This window comes from Podarcis pityusensis, assembly GCF_964106645.2.
Source record: "Podarcis pityusensis genome assembly, chromosome: 3".
Lineage (NCBI taxonomy): Eukaryota > Metazoa > Chordata > Lepidosauria > Squamata > Lacertidae > Podarcis > Podarcis pityusensis.
Window position 1 is genome coordinate 117,706,829 of NC_138026.1, and position 8,028 is coordinate 117,714,856.

Below are 8,028 nucleotides of genomic sequence, written 5' to 3' on the forward strand. Positions count from 1 at the left end.
ATCCCTGATGACCCAACAAGCCTTCCTTTGTTTTAGGCATATAATATAGAATGGAAGGAGCGGCAGGGTGGACAGAGACTTTCTGCTGCCTTGTTAAACAATTGGGAGTCAATAAATCAGCCACGGATCTACCAGGATGTACTCAGTGACTTGGCTGGGTGCTTTTTCTTGGTTTTGCACCCTCTAGGTCTTACCACAGGCCAAAACATCTAATCTCTGCATCTCTCCATATCATTTCAAGAAAGACACTGTGCTTAGGGTTGGGTTTGCAGCCCCATCTTGCTTCAGGGCATGGTGACAACTTGCTAGACTTCTCAAGGAAGTGGGAGGAAACAGCTTCCCAAGGATCCTACAAATATGGGAAGCTGAGCCCTTCCAACCCTGACAACCTTCACCCTTGTAGCCCTGCATTGAGCCTTTCTGCATCCATCCATCCTCACTGAGCCATGAAGATCCTTCACCTGTTCTGGGCTGTCCTGTCTTTGCTGCTGCTGACTGCTTCAGGTAAGGGATGGAGAGCAAGGAGGGCGAATGCTGTTCCGCTTATGTTCTGCATAGGAAAAGCTAACATAACAATGAAGCCTGACCAGGAAAAAGGGCAAAAGAGGACACAGGTTTGCAGGAAATGTGCATGTGCTGATTTACGCGTAAAGATACACATTTAGTCATGATTGACAGGTCACAGATTTTGGATTTCTGGGACCATACATACACACCAGCTCCCAGAGAGGAGCTTGCAGACATTTTGCTCTTTCCTAGTTCTTTCTAGTAAAGGTAAAGGTACCCCTGCCCGTCAGGGCCAGTCGTGACCGACTCTAGGGTTGCGCGCTCATCTCGCTCAAGAGGCCGGGAGCCGGCGCTGTCCAAAGACACTTCCGGGTCACGTGGCCAGCGTGACGAAGCTGCATCTGGCGAGCCAGCACCAGCGCCACACACGGAAACACCGTTTACCTTCCCACTAGAAAGAGGTCCCTATTTATCCACTTGCACTTAGGGGTGCTTTCGAACTGCTAGGTTGGCAGGAGCTGGGACCGAATGACGGGAGCTCACCCCACCGCTGGGATTCGAACCGCCGACCTTTCGATCAGCAAGTCCTAGGCTCTGTGGTTTAACCCACAGCGCCACCCGCGTCCCCATAGTTCTGTCTAAATTTAATTTAATTGTGCAAAGTCTCTGATCCGTTTCCAAAAAAAGTTAAAACATTAACATTGGGAACAAAGAAACAAATAAAAACAGGTGGTAAACGCCATCCACTTCAGATGGCAAGGATAGCTCTGAATGGCTTGAGCTACAGGAGTGTAGATTTCAGTTGAATGGAGGTGGGCTCCATTCTCCATTGGGGATGAGCATCTGTTGGGGATGCTCAAATTCTAGATTCCTTGTGTTGCTCACAGGGTGGATGAGATAACTTGCAGGACATAATAATAATAATAATAATAATAATAATAATAATAATAATAATAATAATAATTTATTTATACCCTGCCCATTTGGCTGGGTTTCCCCAGCCACTCTGGGCAGCTGCCAACAGAACACTAAAATACAATAATCTATTAAACATTAAAAGCTTCCCTAAACAGGGCTGCCTTCAAAGGACCCCTGGACAGTTAAGTCCAGTCAAAGGCGACTATGGGGTTGTGGCGCTTATCTCGCTTTCAGGCCGAGGGAGCCGGCGGTTGTCCACAGACAGCTTTCCGGGTCATGTGGCCAGCATAACTAAACCGCTTCTGGCACAACGCAACACCGTGACAAGTGCCAGAGTGCACGGAAATGCCCACAAATTAAAAGATTAAAACTTCCAATAATTCTCATTATACTACTTATGTAGGGACGCGGGTGGCACTGTGGGTTAAACCACAGAGCCTAGGACTTGCCGGTTTGAATCCCCACAACGGGGTGAGCTCCCGTTGCTCGGTCCCAGCTCCTGCCCAGCTAGCAGTTTGAAAGCATGTCAAAGTGCAAGTAGATAAATAGGTACAGCTCCGGCAGGAAGGTAAACAGCATTTCTGTGCGCTGCTCTGGTTCACCAGAAGCAGCTTAGTCATGCTGGCCACATGACCCAGAAGCTGTATGCCAGCCAATAAAGAAAGATGACTGCCGCAACCCCAGAGTCAGTCACGACTGGAACTAATGGTCAGGGGTCCCTTTACCCTTCACCTTTACCACTTATGTTATCTGTATCCCTTGTACAGATTTATATTATTTTATTTTGTATATAGACATATAATCCACTATTACATTTTGAATAATTCTTGGTTGTCAGTATCACTCTATTTCTGCAAGTATCTTATTGTTCGTGCAGTAAGTTTTCAAGTATTCTTTATATATTTCCCATTCCCTAAATACCTTTTGGTTTGACATTCCTCTAAGTTTTCCAGTCAATTTTTCTAGTTGCAGGTATTCTATCTTAAGAATTTGGCACTCTGTGATCGTTGGTAAGGTTTCATTTTTCCAATTTCTTGCCACTGTTATTCTGGCTGCCGTAACTGCGTACATAAACAATGGTCTTTATTATTACTATTATTATTATTATTATTATTATTATTATTATTATTATTATTATTTCCATTGGTAGTATTCCTAATAGAAAAATTTCTGGTTTTTTTTAGAAATGTAAATTTGAATAGTTTTTTTAAATTCACTGTAAATGTTGTTCCAAAATTCACAGATCACCTCGCAATTCCACCACATACAGAAATATGATCCTGTATCTTTTTTGCATATCCAACATAAAGTTTCCCATTCTAAAGTTTCCCTTCCCTTACCTCCACTTCTGAATTTGCAATGGACAGGGATCTTTTTTGTTTCTCCTTTTGCAAAGGATTTGCCAAGGAAGACCCAAATCTTGGACCAGATTGCTATAAGAGAGGCAGCACTTGCAAATCTAACAAGTGTCCCAAAGGAATGATTCAAGATGGAATGTGCAACATGAAAAAGATATGTTGCAAGAGGTAAAAAGAGCTCAAACAAGGTGCCGGAGATGAACTTAAATATTATTATATTCTTAACATTTTCATACCATACTTATTTTCATATTTCCACTTACACTTTATTATTTTCCAATTTGTACATCTTAATTTCTATGTTATTAATTGTAAGTGTTAAATCGAACCCTGCTAGCGAGTCCACTTCTTTGCAGTTTTTCTGTAGGCAGAACATAAATGATTCCCAGTCTCTATTGCCTTTATCTCTAAGTTTCCCAGTCAACTTCGCCAGCATATTCCATCAGTTTTTCTTGCCACTCTTCTTTAGTTGGTATCTTGTCATCTTTCCATTTCTGGGCTGGTAAACTCCTAGCCGTTGTTGTAACGTACACGAATCGCATCTTCCACTCTTTTGGCAAGTCTTGACCTGTAATGCCTAGCAAGAAAGCTTCTGGTTTTTTAACAGATGTTATCTTAAACATTTTTTTTTTCATTTGGTTATAAATCATTTCCCCAAAGTTTTTGGTTATTTTACAGTTCCACCACATATGAATAAATGTGCCTTCCTTTTCTTACACTTCTGAAACTTATTGGAGCCTGTTCTATACATTTTAGCCATTTTTACAGCAGTGATATACCATCTGTACATCATTTTCATATACAGTGGTACCTCGGGTTAAGTACTTAATTCGTTCTAGAGGTCTGTTCTTAACCTGAAACTGTTCTTAAACTGAAGCACCACTTTAGCTAATGGGGCCTCTTGCTGCTGCAGTGCCGCTAGCGCACAATGTCTGTTCTCATTCTGAAGCCGAGGTACCACTGTAATTCTCTTTCAACAATATACAATCAGCAAACGTTAAGTTCGCTTTCCATAATTTTCCCCAGTCTTCCATTTGTATATTATGTCCTAAATCTTGTTTCTACATCATCCTTTAGACCTATGATGCATATTTTATTTTACCTACTTACGTTGTCCACATCCTTCAGTTTCTTCTTTCAGTTCAGCTCACTTTTGTAATGCTATTGTTCAGCATCAAAATGATCTGGGACCTATGCTGTTGCATTCTTAGTCTAACTTGTTTTGGCTCATCAGTTCCCTGTTCTATCGTTTACCATTCTTCCGAGTTCCTCAGCCTTCCTTTCTATGATTGTAATTTTGACATCAGATTCCAGGTGATATGGAAGTAACTGGGGGTTTTTTGTTCTTGTTTTTGTTTGCTTGTTTTTAAGTGTCCCTGAAGATTGATGCCAGCTTACACAGGACCCTTTGAAAATTGGGATATGCTCCCTTACTTTGAGAGCAACTGGATCCTGCTGCATCCCCAGCTGGAGTCTCCTCCTTCTCCAGCAAAGCATCCAGATCAGAAAGAGGAAGCCTTTGCAATATTCTCATTGGTTGTATGTGCTTCTCCCTCACAATAAAAGCAAATTAAAAAGCCACATTGCCTCTGCTTCTGATTTTTAGCTCACATTTTTCCCAATTCTGCAATGCAGTACTGTAACCTTATATCATCTATATATAATAATGCGTATAGTTGGTGAATGTGGGCATGAATATGGCAATAATAATAAGTATAATAACAACAATTGTTACTATTTATACACCACCCATCTGACTGGGTTGTCTCAGCCATTCTGCCCCAGCATCCTATTAACGAATATTGTTTCACAAAAATATGCATCTTATGTAAACTTTTATAAAAAACATGCAGCAGAAAAAGGCATCAGGGAAGGAAGGAAGGAAGGAAGGAAGGAAAATGTTTCCCTTTGGTGGATGCATTTCAGTTATTTTTTATTTTTTAAAGAGGAGATCTCACATGTCTCCCTGTTCATTGTGTGGTACTCTGTTGTAAGTCCTATATTTTTAACCTGAACAACAAGGTGAACATTATTATTTTTGATTATTATTATTATTATTATTATTATTATTATTATTATTTGTACCCCGCCCAGTCTGGGCAGCTTCCAACAAAGATTTAAAATACATTAAAACTTCCCTGAACAGGGCTGCCTTCAGATGTCTTCTAAATGTTAGGTAGTTGTTTATCTCTTTGACATCTAATGGGAGGGCGTTCCACAGGGCGGGCACCACTACTGAGAAGGCCCTCCGACTGGTTCCCTGTAGCTTTGCTTCTCGCAATGAGGGAACTGCCAGAAGGCCCTCGGCACTGGAACTCAGAGTCCAGGCAGAACAACAGGGGTAGAGACGCTCCTTCAGGTCTACTAGGCTGAGGCCATTTAGGGCTTTAAAGGTCAACACCAACACTTTGAATTGTGCTTGGAAATGTACTGGTAGCCAATGTAGGTCTTTCAAGACCTGTGTTATATGGTCTCGGCAGCCAGTCCCGGTCACCAGTCTAGCTGCCACATTCTGGATTAGTTGTAGTTTCCGGGTCACCTTCAAAGGTAGCCCCACGTAGAGCGCATTGCAGTAGTTTAAGCATGAGCTAACCAGAGCATGCACCACTCTGGCGAGACAGTCTGCTGGCAGGTAGGGTCACAGCCTGCGTACCAGATGGAGCTGGTAGACAACTGCCCTGGATACAGAATTGACCTGCGCCTCCATGGACAGCTGTGAGTCCAAAATGACTTACTGTCTTTATGATAGCATAAGCCAACCTCCATCATCCTAGTGGCTTGCGTTAGCCGGATCCTCAGTGAATCTATTTATTACTTCTTTATTTAAAAAATTTCATTAAAAAATACAGCAAGCTGCTATACAATTTACAAAATTGCAGCCGCTTTGATGAAAGCAAAATTGCAGTCACTATTGACGAAAGCATCAATCAATCTGCATGTCCTCCAAGTGTTGCTATTTTCCAGGGACAGCCCAGGATTTACAAAAGCCGTTCTGGTTTCTGATTTGATCCCAGAATGTCCTGCTTTTCCTTAGGAGGTCTCTCTTTTTATCATAGAAATGTGGGAGTGTATGGAGTTACTCAACCCCCAAGCTAAGGAGATAAGTAACTCTACAAACTTTTGAAGACACCTGAAGGCAGATCTACATAGGAAAGTTGTTGGTTTTTTTAACTGTTTAAGGTTTTATTATGTTTTATATTTGTCTGGGGCAACCCAGTCAAACAGAACGGTTGGAAGAGTACAAGATTGAATTCCAACCCTGAACTTTTTGCTGTTAGGAAAGTGATGGGAACATGTACAAAACATATGATTAATGGGAAGACATGCAATCAACTGGTTGGGAAAAAATGCCCCTCTCCTCTTCTTCTGACCCCTTGCTCTTCTAGGGTTCTCCTGCCCCCCTGAACACAATAAAAATGATTTCTGGAGGGGCATTTTATGCAGCCTTTATTGAGCATTAGTCATAATTTGTTCTCTGGGAGGTTATACAACCGTGAGCATTCATCCTCCGTTCATTTGGATTTTCTTGCCTGCAGTCACTGTCCTAAAAATTGTGGGTTTCCCTTATAGTGGACTTGTTAAACTAGTGCAATAATGTGTTTTAGCCCACTTTCAGTGCGCAAACCTAAAGTTTCTATATACACTTAATTATTTTTAAATTGAGTGCAGAAAAAATCAAAGTGGTTTACAAAATCAATCCCTCCTAGAAAATACTGACAGAATGGAAGAAACTTCCTTTTTTTTTAATCAGTGAAATATTGACAGAGCAGTTCATTGCTTTTTTTGAGGTGGGGGGTGGGAAAGGACATACATTTAGCCCTGTCTGACTGACATTATTGGGTAGAAATCACCATTAAAGATGATAATTGCTTTCTCTTGCTTTAACCTATAGAGTTTGCATTTTTGTGGTTGTTTTTATTAATTCATCTCTTGTCCTCTTTTATGCATTGCTTATCATCTCTGTAATAAAAGGGCCTGGTTTTAAAATCCCTCTGTGCATGTCTTTTGGAATGAGCTGCCAACCAACCACATTCTTCCATGTAATTCACAGCCTCCCTAGGCCAGGCAGCTGGTTGTGACAGAATGTCAGGAAAAAGGGAAAGAGAATTGAATGGAAAGAAGCAGGAACCCCTTCCTCCCAGAAAGCCATTCATTGATGTCAAGCCCCCTTCAGAAGCACCAGATGGAGGTCAGAACATCTAGAGAAGGTATGGGCTGACTTCAGCCTTGTGGGATCTTCATTGGTTTTTACTGGAATCCTGAGATCATAGAACATAGAGTTGGAAGGGGCCCAAGAGTCGTCGTCGTCTTCTTCTTCTTCTTCTTCAGAACAAAGAAGCCTAAATTAACATTGCGTTCTACCGATAAAAAATAATAATAACTATTAGGTAAAGGTAAAGGGACCCCTGACCATTAGGTCCAGTCGTGGCCGACTCTGGGGTTGCGGCGCTCATTTCGCTTTACTGGCCAAGGGAGCCGGTATACAGCTTCCGGGTCATGTGGCCAGCATGACTAAGCCACTTTCTGGCGAACCAGAGCAGTGCACGGAAACGCCGTTTACCTTCCCGCCGGAGTGGTACCTATTTATCTACTTGCACTTTGACATGCTTTCGTACTGCTAGGTGGGCAGGAGCAGGGACCGAGCAACGGGAGCTCATCCTCCCATTCAAACCACCGACCTTCTGATCGGCAAGTCCTAGGCTCTGTGGTTTAACCCACAGCGCCACCTGCGTCCCTGAAGTCCTTGTTGGCCTACTACAAATCAGCCATGGATCTAACAGGAGGTACTCAGTGACTCAACTGGGTGCTTTTTTCCTGGTTTTGCATCCTCTGCATCTTGCCAAAAGCCAAGATGAAATATACTCAGAGTCGCAAAGTGATTTCATGCTCTTTATTCAGCTCATAGTGGTGAGGAGGAATGAATAAATGTCCCCTCACAGTATTTGCTTTATATACATTATTTACACAATGGGCTGCACATGATTGGCTAATTCTGGAATTCTACTGTAAGCCAATCAGGTTGTGGATTCACTTCTATCTGGAGCAGGATTGGGTGGTTCCTGCCAACCAATCATACTGCTGCATTGTTCTAGGACCAATCAGACTGCTGCATTCTGAATCCTATTGTTCTAGGACCAATCAGACTGCTGCCTTTTGGATCCTATTGTTCTAGGACCAATCAGACTGCTACAGTTTGGATCCTATTCAACTCAGTACATAACACCCCTCCCCTCTAAGTTCCAGT

At 42.2% G+C, this 8,028-nt stretch overlaps 1 long non-coding RNA gene across 1 annotated transcript; it reads left to right on the top strand.

Moving 5' to 3' along the window:
• Window positions 1-213: 213 nt before the first annotated feature.
• Window positions 214-4,526, top strand: LOC308474751. Its single transcript, XR_013984924.1, has 3 exons — window positions 214-504; window positions 2,822-2,951; window positions 4,155-4,526. It is a non-coding gene; the product is annotated as an uncharacterized lncRNA (long non-coding RNA).
• The last annotated feature ends 3,502 nt before the right edge of the window (window positions 4,527-8,028 follow it).